The sequence below is a fragment of the Panthera tigris genome, chromosome C2, assembly GCF_018350195.1.
Source record: "Panthera tigris isolate Pti1 chromosome C2, P.tigris_Pti1_mat1.1, whole genome shotgun sequence".
Taxonomy (NCBI): Eukaryota; Metazoa; Chordata; class Mammalia; order Carnivora; family Felidae; genus Panthera; species Panthera tigris.
Genome location: NC_056668.1, coordinates 113,523,056 through 113,535,370, shown reverse-complemented (window position 1 = coordinate 113,535,370; position 12,315 = coordinate 113,523,056).

Below are 12,315 nucleotides of genomic sequence, written 5' to 3'. Positions count from 1 at the left end.
CCTACCCCTCTCAATTGCTGACTTGGTGTGAGTGACTGACTCCAGTTAAGGTGAATGGTCAGAAACTTGGTGGGGTGGGTAAGTTGTTAGAGGACTCCAGCCCAGAAGCCCTTGAGGCAGAACCTGCCTGGGCTTGCTGAACCAGTACAAGAAAATTCCCAGAGCAGGATCACCATTAGCAACTGAAAAGGAACAAAACAGACAAGGACCTTGAATAGATAAGGACTTGAATAATCAAGAGTCCAGAAAACTGTTGCTTAAGATTAATCTTTATTTCAATAGGAGAATAAGTAAGAGTTGACCAGTTCCTTGACAAATCAGATATGACACTTGTGTATTCATAATTCATTGCATCCCAATGTCAAGCACAGTGTCCAGCATACAGCAAGTTTACAAGTACTTAGATCAAAATGAGTTAGCCCTGCTACACATTTTTGCACTTACCCTTTATAGGTACAGGTCTCATTGTCAGGCTTCACTTTTGTGTTCCTAACAAATGCATCACTGGCGTGATCGGAAGGAAGATAATTTTGATAATGATGATGATGGATGGGACTCTGTTCTGCCTAATGTTCTCTATTGCTTCAGCAATGCAGTTAGACCAGAGGAAAGGGGAATTTCTGAGATTTAGTCTTTACTTGGGTACTGAGTGCAGGTGGTTTATCATCCAGTATTTTCACTATTTATTTTTACAGGGGAAGATATTTTTAAGTGGAAAAAATAAATTAATAAATGTTTTCTTCGAGGGGCGCCTGGGTGGCTCAGTCGGTTAAGCATCCCACTTCAGCTCAGGTCATGATCTCATGGTTCATGGGTTCAAGCCCCACATTGGGCTCTCTGCTGTCAGCACAGAACCTGCTTTGGATCCTCTGACCCCATCTTCTCTGCCCCTCCCCCACTCGCTCTGTCTAAATAAATAAATAAATAAATAACATTGACCAATCAATCAGTCAATACTCTAAGAGAAGAAAAATAGAGATCAACTATCAAGATATATTGCAAAGCAGGGTGCCTGGGTGGCTTAGTCAATTAAGTGTCTGACTTTGGCTCAGGTCATGATTTCACAGTTCATGGGTTCAAGCCCTGTGGGGCATGCTGACACTCAGAGCCTGGAGCCTGCTTCAGATTCTGTGTCTCCCTCTCTCTCTCAGCCTCTCCCTCACTTACACTCTGTCTCTCTCTCTCAAAAATAAGTAAACATTTAAAACAAAGATATATTGCAAAGCTATATTGCCAATTGCAGCATCATCTAAATTAGAAGTTTCCTAAATATTTAACAAGAGATTGGCTAAGTATATGTGAAAGCTTAATATCTAATGAAATTTTTGGTAGCTATCTGAAATAGTACTTTTGAAGACAACATACCAATGTGGAAAAGATGTTTTTTTATTATTTTCGAAGAAATAAATCAGAACCCAGTATCTATGTTAAAAAATTCCTAAATGCTAAAAAATAAGATGTTAAAATAAAAAAGATAAATGTTTCTGTCTATGTACTTAGATCATCACTCTCAGAAACCCAAACCATATTATTAATACCATTGTGGGTATGATGAAAGAACTAATTAGCAGTGTTTGGGGATAAATTTCATGTTCTTAGCATTATCCATACATTCAAGAAATATATATATTGTTTGAGTGCCTACTGCGTGCAACACCAGAAGTGGTCTTTCAAGCTGAACTTGGAAGAGACTGCCACCTGATAGGAAAGTCATTGGTTGACCATGTCATTGAACTCCTCCCTCTACCCAAAGAAGTCCCAGATCTGGTTACACCAGCTGTTCAAGCCACTGCTCCTCTCCTGTCTTATTTGTCATGTTGACAGGAGCCCAGGATATACAAGCTCTACTCTTATCCCTCTGTCTCAGTATGGTCCAGACTCAAGTGAGGCCACCTTTCATGCCTGGTCATAAAAGATCCATCCCTTTTGGAGCCAAGAAGAGGAGAGAAGCAGTCAAACCAACATGGAATGGAGAGAGGGCCCAGGACTCAAATTCTGCTCCATGAGAGAGCTGACCCGATGACTATGAGTTCAAATCATACTTAAAAATGACCAAAGTTTTCTTTAAAAATATATATTTGCAGATAATCTTAAAGAGTGAATTTATCCTCATGTAGTGTCTGCCCTAATTTGACTATTTGATCATAGACGCTTCTACCTGGCCATAATAATTAAAAGTTGCTAGTATTTCAATTGTCACAGTAACAGTAAATAATATTTATGTGTTTTACAGGCTACAAAACAATTTCACCTGTACAATCACACATGAACTTCACAGTAACTCTGAGAATTGGCAGAGAAGTCTCACTAGGCCTCCTATTACACAGAAGAAAACAAAGGTTCAGAAAATGTTGTGCCTTCCCAGAGGTCATCAACTTATCACAAGAGAGCCAAAACTCAAACCCTGTAGTGCCTCTAGGCTTTCATATTATATTTCTCTCACAACTTCTTACCTAAATCAGAGTCTTAATTGCTTCCTCCGTTGTGAGAATACAGAATCCTATCTATTCCTCAAAGCGCGAGAGAGAGGCGATATTTTTAGTTATTTTTCCTCCACTGACTTACAGTATCACTTCACAAATGCTTTGTCATCTAATGGCCATTCAGTGTATAGAGGCTCCTAAAATTTAAATTGAAGTTTAGTTGTCTCCTCCCTCTCATTAAATACATGAGAACTCAAATGTGTTAGAGGATACTTAAAATGCAATCAAACCTTGATTAATGGAGTACTTGCATGTATTAGAAAACCTTGTGTCATGTGAATCCTCACTACTAATTAATATGAACAGGCAGTCCCTCCTTTTTTTTAAAGGGTTTTATTTCTAGAGTTATTTTATAAATTGGTTATTTGAAATTCAGAATGTGTTTTGTTATAGAAAAAACATACATCGCAAATGATGGCTAGGCACCACAGCCATCCTTGGGAGTCCTAAACCTCACTGTGTCCTGATCCTCAGGCTGAGTCTTTCTAGACACTTAGAGGACTGATAAGGGAGACGGAGAGCACAGAAAGCAGGGCAGATTCCTTATAAAGTAGCAGCAAGAGAAGGTTCTTGCAGGGTCAAAGTGTTTCCTGTGACTTCAGGACTACCTGGTTGGGCAAATTCACATTTTCTATATCATACATTCTCAAGAAGTGGGAAGAAAAGTAGCTAAGACTCCTCTTGGCTGCAGGTGAAAAGTTACGTTCATTTAAGCAAAAGGAAGCAGTTATAAGGATACTGCATGAAACCCAAGGAAGTCCATACCTCTCTCACTCTCCCTCCTTTCCCCTCTCCCTCTCTGTATCTTTTCTCTGCTTCTCTTTATATATCTACTTCATCGTTTCCGGACAGACTAGCTTTTTCTGCTCTTCAATCTACATGGCACATGGTTGTCTATGCCTCACGATTTCACATATTACAAGCAGTTCCTCTTAAAAGAGAAATGGATTTTTGCCTCGGTTCCAAATTCCCAGGGAAAGTTCTCTGATTGGTTTATTTTGAATCAGGTGTCCATCTTTGGGCCACTTTTAAAGGTGGGGTGGGGGGAAGAGCAAGATCAAGAATAAGTGCAATGAGCATAACTCTCCTCCCTCATGGGAAGACAGGAAGCTCCCAGAAAAAGAAGTGTAGGCAGAGACCCCCAGAGATGGAATAACTGCCTGAGTTCATATTCTTGGTATTTCTTAGCATGAACACAAGTCTTTTAGCTGTTTGCCTTTCAGAAATAAATCACGACAAAATGCTTGGAGGAACTGCATGATGCTCTGGACAGCTAAACAATTTCAAGGTTACCTGGCTACTAACCTAGAGGCTGCACATTGTAATTCTACTAAATCATCATCTCCCATTTTTTAAGCAAAGATTTCAGGCAAGAGACACTCATTCTACTTATTTCCTCCCATCTGTCACCATTTTGGGTTTCACAGAAGAGAAAATAATCTGAAGATAATTTGAGAAGAGACTTAAAACACCTTGATAAAATGACAAAGAAAAGCTGAATGAGAAGACCCCTGAGATTTAGCCACCATTTTACTAAAAAAATCCATAACTACTGTCTATGAAAATGTCAGTCAAGGCTCTTCCCTCGTATAGACTGCACAGCCAGGAGTACAACATTAGAGATCATAATAATTTAGAGTCTGACTAGTCGGCACTGCATCTATAAAGATAAAGCTGGTTGGGGCGCCTGGGTGGCTCAGTTATGTAAGCATCCGACTCTCGATTTCAGCTTGGGTCGTAATCTCATGGCTCATGAGATTGAGCCCCACTTCAGGCTGTGTGCTGACAGCACAGAGTCTGCTTGGGATTCTCTCTCTCCCTCTCCCCGGCTCATGCTCGCTCACTCTCTCTCTCCCTCTCTCTCTCTAAATAAACATTAAAAAAAAATAAAGCTGGTTAATAGCTTTCAAGGAAAAAAGCCTCTAGAATTTTAGTCTTCTGCTTCTCTTGTAATTGTTAAAAGACTGCCTTACCTACTTAAATGTGGTAACTCATACTTTTCAATGAGGAAGGACAAAGTTCTGATGTTGATTTAAACATATTCTCAAGGGAGAAATCTATCTCTTCTCTCTGTCCCTCAGACAGGTATATTAAGGTGTCCAAGAACTGGTGCTTCATTATGTCACATCACAGGACAAGGTCTTAGGTTAGAAGTGGTGGGTTCCATTCTTGGAACAAAATTAGTCTCCAAAACTGAGGAACCCTTTTGATAAATTCTCTGACAGCTCAGGAGCAACAGCTCTATTCATTCCTCCACATAAACTCCCTTAGACACTCTACTCACCAAAAACATCACATGGCTTTCAAAACTTTTTGTGTTAGCATTTCAACATCCCACAGACAGACTACCAAGAAACAAGTTTCAGTCCATTTGGCTGAAAAGACAGACACGATCTGGTAGTAAATTTCATTCTTACTAATGAATCCTGCCTTTGATTTTCTGGACGGCTTGGCCAAATAGATTTGGAGGCCAAACTTTACAGCCTCCAGAGCAAGCTGTCGGTATGAAAGAGACCATCCTATTTTACCTAAAATCACCACAAAGGCCTCTGTGCCAAGTCCAGATTTTCACCCTTAGTCAATCTTTTCTATTTCACCACTGCCAAGGGGTTTGGTTTTCTGGGAGAGGAAAGAAAAAAACCCACATATAGGCATTTTCCCACTCAGACTTATTTGCTCACAAAGGAAACTTATTGGTGGCCACAAAATCATACCAAAGAAAATCCCAACCACGTTTATTCCTGTGCCAGTTCCATTAATCCACAGCTTAGAGTGGCAGTGACTAACTGGCCTGGGAACAAGACTGCTCTTTCTTTCATTTATCACAAATCCATCTGAAGTCAAAAGGACCTCACTTAAATCAGGAATTTCTATTCTTCTCAAAATGTCATGTCATTTGAATTTGTAGTTCTATGGAATTACAAATATCTTCTAAAGGAGACAAACAAGGTCCCTATCACTGGAGTCCAATGGGTGAGGAGAAAGGAGGGAGCCATGAAAGTAATCCAGGAAAACACTAACAGTGAACCTGCCCTTCAGCAAACAGACAAAAATGGACTTCTAAGTTCTAGAAGATACTAACACATTCTGTAACTCCCCTGCAGAGTAAAATTAGAGCAAATTGGCCAGAAGAAATACTTGTATTTATAAGATAAGTGTCTGTTTAATCTTCAGTACTCAAACTGTTCATCAAGAAAAAAATTGAGGGGCACCTGGGTGGCTCAGTTGATTAAGCATCCAACTTCGGCTCAGGTCACAGTCTCACAGCTTGTGGATTTGAGCCCTGCATTGGGCTCTGTGCTGACAGCTCAGAACCTGGAGCCTGCTTCAGATTCTGTGTCTCTCTCTCACTCTCTGCTCCTCCCCTGCTATCTCTCTCTCTCTCTCTCTCAAAAATAAACATTAAATTTAAAAATATTTTTTTTAATGTTTATTTATTTTTGAGACAGAGACAGAGCATGAACAGGGGAGGGGCAGAGAGAGAGGGAGACACAGAATCTGAAACAGGCTCCAGGCTCTGAGCTTTCAGCACAGAGCCCGACGCGGGGCTCGAACCCACGAACCACGAGATATGACCTGAGCCGAAGTCGGACGCTTAACCGACTGAGCCACCCAGGCGCCCCAACATTAAATTTTTTTTTAATTGAGATGATTACTTGGAAAAGAACTAGCAAACGTGATTTGTGGGTCAATTCAGATCCACCAGGAAGCAGACACCAAGATGGAATTAGATGAGTAAGAGATGTATTGGGGGATATGCCGTGAAGAATAAAGGAGAGAAAGAAGGGTAGGCCAGGAAAGTCTTTGGATTGCAGTGCAGGTCTGACAGCTGTGAAAGGGGGAAAGAAGGAAGGAGGATTGGGTACAAGTGCCTCAGAGTGCAGTGCAACTTGAAGAAAGTCCTAGCCCGGCTGAGGGGAAACTCTAAGTCAATGACTGACCATCAGTGGTGTTCCAGAATGCGTGGGAATGACTCAGCTTTAGCACACTGCTGGGCTCAATCACTGGCAGACTGAGGACAGCACAGCCTTCCCCATGTGAAGTGTGCAGTAATTCCACAGGTGTGGCCCTTGGTGCTGTCAGCTGACTGCTCTCCTCACAGATTCCCTGCTGAAGGGAGCCCTAAGCAGTGAACCCACATGACTTTCACTACAGATGTATCAAAAAGACTGACTCCTCCATCCATTTCAGGAAGCAGTTCTTCCGCGATTCTCATGGACCTCTCTCCTGAGGGGAAACTTAGGTGATTAACGAGACAAATCACAGCCCCTGTTGTGGTAGCTGGTCTTGAGGCCAGAACTGGTATTTATCTTCTGTCTCTCCTCCACTACCCACTCTAAAGTCTCCACAGCCTATGCTGTCTCCTCTACAGGTGCTGATGGCTTGCTTACCTGGTGGTGCAACTCAAACTTTCATCTTTAGGGGACCCAAGCCCTTGGAATCATACCCTTCTCACACTGGGGCTGCTGAGTGTGCCCATGCATGGTTATAATTGGGAAAAATAACGTCCAGATGTACCAAGTGGATCATCTAGTTGTGCACATTTCCTCCCTATCTAATGCTTTGTGTAACACCAGCCTTTATTCCTCCCGCTGCTCATGGTCATTGATCCCAGACAGAATGATGGTGACTCTTCTTGCTGTTGTCTCCTGGATACAGGAGTCTAAAGTGTATACATGGTATTCACAGATTATAGTTAAATGGTACTATTGTCGTGTCCCCTAGCAAGAGTGTGCTCCCTTTGGGGACCCGGACCTCCAGCCCTATAGATTCCATAGTTGTGAAGATGGGAAGCACCAAGTTCCCTAATGGACCACTGGGAGTGTTGTTAAATGGGCCCACTTTTTTCTTCCACCCCTTTGTTTTTAGACACATGCATTCTTCCTCTAAGTGATATAATATCATATAAGGGACTTTGATATGGTGTAAACACTGCATCCTGAAGGATGGCGCCTCACCCCTGCAGAATATTGCCTACAAGCTGGCACTTCAGCTGTGCCTTGGCTATCAGTATAGCTCATTCTAAATATTGCAATATGTAATACACTCAGTGGATCCTATAGCCAAGGGGTAATTTCTGCCCCTTTGAGTTCCCTGATCAAATGCTATGTTGTGTGGAATTTTATGTCTATGGATCAGGCATTCTGTAAGTTTCCAGATAGTAGTGCTAATTGAGGCACTGTAAGCAGGAAGGGTAAATCCATGCCCAGAATAGGTCTCTATTCCTGTGCAGACAAACTGAATGGAGTGAGCCTACTATAGTCAGCTTGCCAATTGGCTGATTGGACTCTTCCAGGAATAGTACCATATTGGGGGCTCAGTCTTTGTTGTTGGTACATTGAACATTTAGAAGCAGCAGGAGCTAGATTAACTTTGGTAAGTGGGAGCTTATGCTGTTGGACACATGCATAGCTTCTGTCTCTGTTACTTTTCATTTGTCTATCGTGTCAATTCTGGGGTGGTTGATGGCAAAGACTGGCTAACATCAACTGGCCAAATCCATTTTTTCTATCTGGTTTTTTAGTGCCTCTTCAGTGATGAATACTTTTGATGAGCATTAATCTATAACACAAAATCTTCATACTTCATGCCCACTCTCATATATCCGTCTACATGCCTCTGCTTCTGACCTCTTGGTCTTCAGTGTTCCAGTCCTTTCCCTTTCAGGGTTACTGCACAGGAAAGTGTTTATATTTGCATCTCAAGCAATTACCTCTCCTTTAACACGAAGTAAATAACCTTGAAATCCTTGAAGCTCTACCCACTGGGAAGTTCCTGAGCCACTGTCCATTTTTGTCTTGCACCCACATACTGAACCGAATGACCCATAAAGCAAGCTTGGACTTTTTCCTCCCCCTGGTTGGGACCCTACAGGGAATGAGGGCAGCTGGTACATCAATGGTGAATGACGTGGGATCTGGGATACCTGCTCATTCAGTTTACTTACGCCCTCTGATCCTGTTCAGGCTCAATCCCAGATGTACCAATACTCTTAGACCTGTTCAATTGTATGACTTGATGGATCCAATAGAGCCCAGCTTAGTACAGGCAATTGGATATGCCTTCTCACTTAGTGCCCCATGTCCAAGTCCTCTGTCATCAGGTCCTGGTAACATACCAGGAGCTGTTTCTCAAAAGATGTATAATGCTCTGCTACAGATGACGTGGCCTTGCTCTAGAAGTTCCAGGACCTATGTTGTTACTCTCCCACTGGGGCTTACTGTAAATCCCACACTGTATCTTTTCCTACCTCCAACACTGTCGGCTCTGCCAGGTAATATGGTAAAGTAACAGAGTTGCTTGTGCCACAACCTGTACTGCTGTAGAGTCTTGTTCTGGGTCTCTTCCAAAGACAGAGCCTTCCATGAATCCTAGCATTTGGGCCACAATAACATTCCTAGGTATGGAATATGTTGCCTCTAGTACATAAGGAGACCCACCAGGCATTTTGCTTCCTTTTTTATAGTAGGAGATGCAAGATAGAGTGCTCTGTATTTTACTTTGGAGAGGTTGTCCCAAATTACCCCTGACTACTGTACTGAATCCTTATAAACTTTACTGAAGTGGCAGATTTGTGAATCTTTATCAGGTTTATCTCCCATCCTCTGGTGTGAATGTCTCCTACCAAGGCTTCCAGCATACTAGCCACGTCTTGCTCATTCTACCTGATCAGCACAGTGTCACTGATGCAATGAATCAGACTGATATTCTTTGGGATGTTCAGATGGTCCAGATCTATATATGAACTATATATAACAGAGGGTAGGAGAGTTAGCCTATCCCTGGGGCAAAATTATAAAAATAAATGTTGTCCCTTCCACATGAATGCTATTTCTGACCCTCTTTTCTAATTGGAATAGAAAGCAACTCATTTGCCAAATCAACCACCTCATAGTAAGTACCTGAGACTCTACCAGTTTGCTCTAGCAAGGAGAACGTGGCTATTTGGTTGAGCTTGCAGTAGTCTAGTCATTTCCGGTCATTCAGATTGGTAAATTAAACAGAGATAAGATAGCGATCACCCATTCCCCTGCACACTTTAGTGGCGGCACTAATCTCTACCACTTTCCTCCCCCGCCCCCAGAATGCAGTATTGGTTTTGATTTGCTATCTTGCTGGGAGTGAGCAGTTTGGCAGGGTGCCATTTCAGAGGCTTCTACTTGGTCTTCACCCCCGCCCCACAGTAGTTCTCCCTCCACAGGCCAAGGGTCCAATATGGGGATCAGTCCAAATGCCAAGTTTGTCGACCCCAATTATATACTCAGAGAGATGGATCTGCGTACCCAGGGAATCTGCTCTAAGTCAGACTTCAGCCAGAATTCCATTTACTTATCTGGTCCCCATATCTCCATATCTAACTGTAGGCAAAGGGGCATGACAATGCTTCAGAGCTCCAAATGTCAGTATCAACTGAGAACCTCTATCCAGTAATCCTTGAAATGTGAGTATCTCCTTTTCTCCAGTATACAGTCAATAAAGCCATAGAGTCCTTCAGAAATGACTGAGAATCCTTAAAGCATTACTTGCAATGGTGTTCCAGGGTCCCTACTCCTGAGGACCTGGCCCACCTCTTTGGTCAGTTGGACTCCTGACTGACAATTGGCTCCAATCCAGGAACTGAGCAATGTTTTGTGATGTTTTATTGGGGTGACCAGTCTTAACTTTCTGCTCCTTTATTCTTGCCTTATTCTGATTATAGATGTAAAACAGTGCCCGTCAGGTTATGGACAATATCTAGAATGTGAAGAAAGGTAAGTAATATTTTAAATGCTATCATTAAATGTCAAATGTGGTTCATTTAAAAAAGCAATCTTAATAGTCCAAAATATTTCAAGCCATGAACTTTCACCTCTAGGTACAAACCAAACAGAAAATTTTACATATGTTCACCCAAAGGTATATATTAGAATATTTATAGTTCATAGCACTGAAAACTCCAAATTTGAAATGTCCAAATACTCTTCAAGAATATGTTGAATACATAAATAATGAGGCACCATGTAGCAGTAGAATGTAGCATGAACAAACCACAACTACAAACATCATATGATCTAGCCTCTGAAATCACCCAGAGTCACTCCACTACATTCTGTTGGCAGAAAGATCACAAAAGTCCACCCGGGTTTTAATGGGCGGGATATAGATGCCACCTCTTGATTAGAAAGGAACAAGGTCACATGATAAGATGAGCAGGTAGGATGAGAAATATTGGTACAGCCATCTTTGGAAAATGTTACCTGACACAGTAAGTGTCTTTCAGTACTGTTGAACAGATGCTGAGTGAATACAAGGTTCTTGGTTATCTGACTTAATTATCAGGAGCTCCACTGAAACACTGTGGTATAGGATAGCAAATGTCACCATAATAAAAATATTCATTAATATACACTCAAGCATCCCATTTCTCTCCATTTAACACTGAGAGAGTCTCTGGTTATTGGAAGTGGTATATATCCACCCACACAATGCAAAATGAAAAGGTAAATCTTGCAAAAAATAAAAGATTTCATTAAATCAATTATTTTTAGAGTATGCAGTAGTCCCCCCCTTGTTCCAAAACCCCCCTTTGATGCCTGAAACCACAGATATTACTAAATCCTATACTATGTCTTTCCTATACATACCTACCTAGGATAAAATTTAATTTATAAATTAGGTACAGTAGTAGATTACCAACAACACTAATAATAGAAGAACGGTTGTAACAATATACTTTAATAAAAGTTAAATGAATATGGTCTCCTTCTCTCTCAAAATACATTATTATACTATACTTACCCTTCTTTTATGACAAAAAAGTACCTAGTGATGGGATCAAGTGAAATGAATGATGTAGGTATAGTATGTAGCAATAGACTACTATTGACCTTCTGATGATACATCAGAAGAAGGATCATTTCCTTCTGGACTGCAGTTGACCATGGGTAAGTGAAACCTCAGAAAGCACTACAGCAAATAAGGAGGGACTACTGGATTTGTAATTTTGTGTAATGGGTAGATCAGTTAACAACTGGGGGAAAAAATCAACAATGATGATTATATGTTAGCAGAATTATCTGAAAATCCAAAGGTTAAGAAAGACATCAGGGAAAATTAATGAAACCCTTTGATGATTTCTACATGTTAAAGTGAAGGGTATTATGTGTGTTCTTAATTTTTTGTGAAAAACGTTTGTTTATTTTTGAGAGAGAGAGAGAGAGCATGCGCATTCGCACAAGTGGGGGAGGGGCAGCAAGAGAGGAAGACAAAGGATCTGAAGCTGTGCTGACAGCAGCCAGCCCAATGTGGGGCTTGAACTCACAAACCCCAAAATCATGACCTGAGCCAAAGTCGGATGCTCAACCGACTGAGCTACCTAGGTTCTCCAGTGTATTATTAACTTTAGTTAGAAAAATTATGTGCCCTCATTAAAAAAAAAAAAAAAATGCAATACTTGGTCTAGTTTTTCAAGGACTAGCCCATAGTTTCTACAATAATGTAAATTTGATTATAAGATAAATTATTTTTACAATGTTTAGTTCTAATAAACAGGTACAGTCCAAGTCAGACTTCGTTCTGTGAAATTTTTATCCCTCCTGAGTAGATTTACTTCAGTGGCCTGTTTTCTATTATTAAGAAATAGCGCTCTTATAATCTGCACAAGGTTTCATCCTTCTCTGGAGAGTTAGTACGTGCAACATCAATTACAAGCACTCCAGCGATAGTATTTTCATAGCTTTCTTAGAAAGCCTATTATATTCAGTGAAATTAAACCTGAGATCTTTACAAGAGTATTCGTTTTTGCCTCAGATATTAGGGCAAGATGAATCTGTAGTTATCTGACAGACACTCT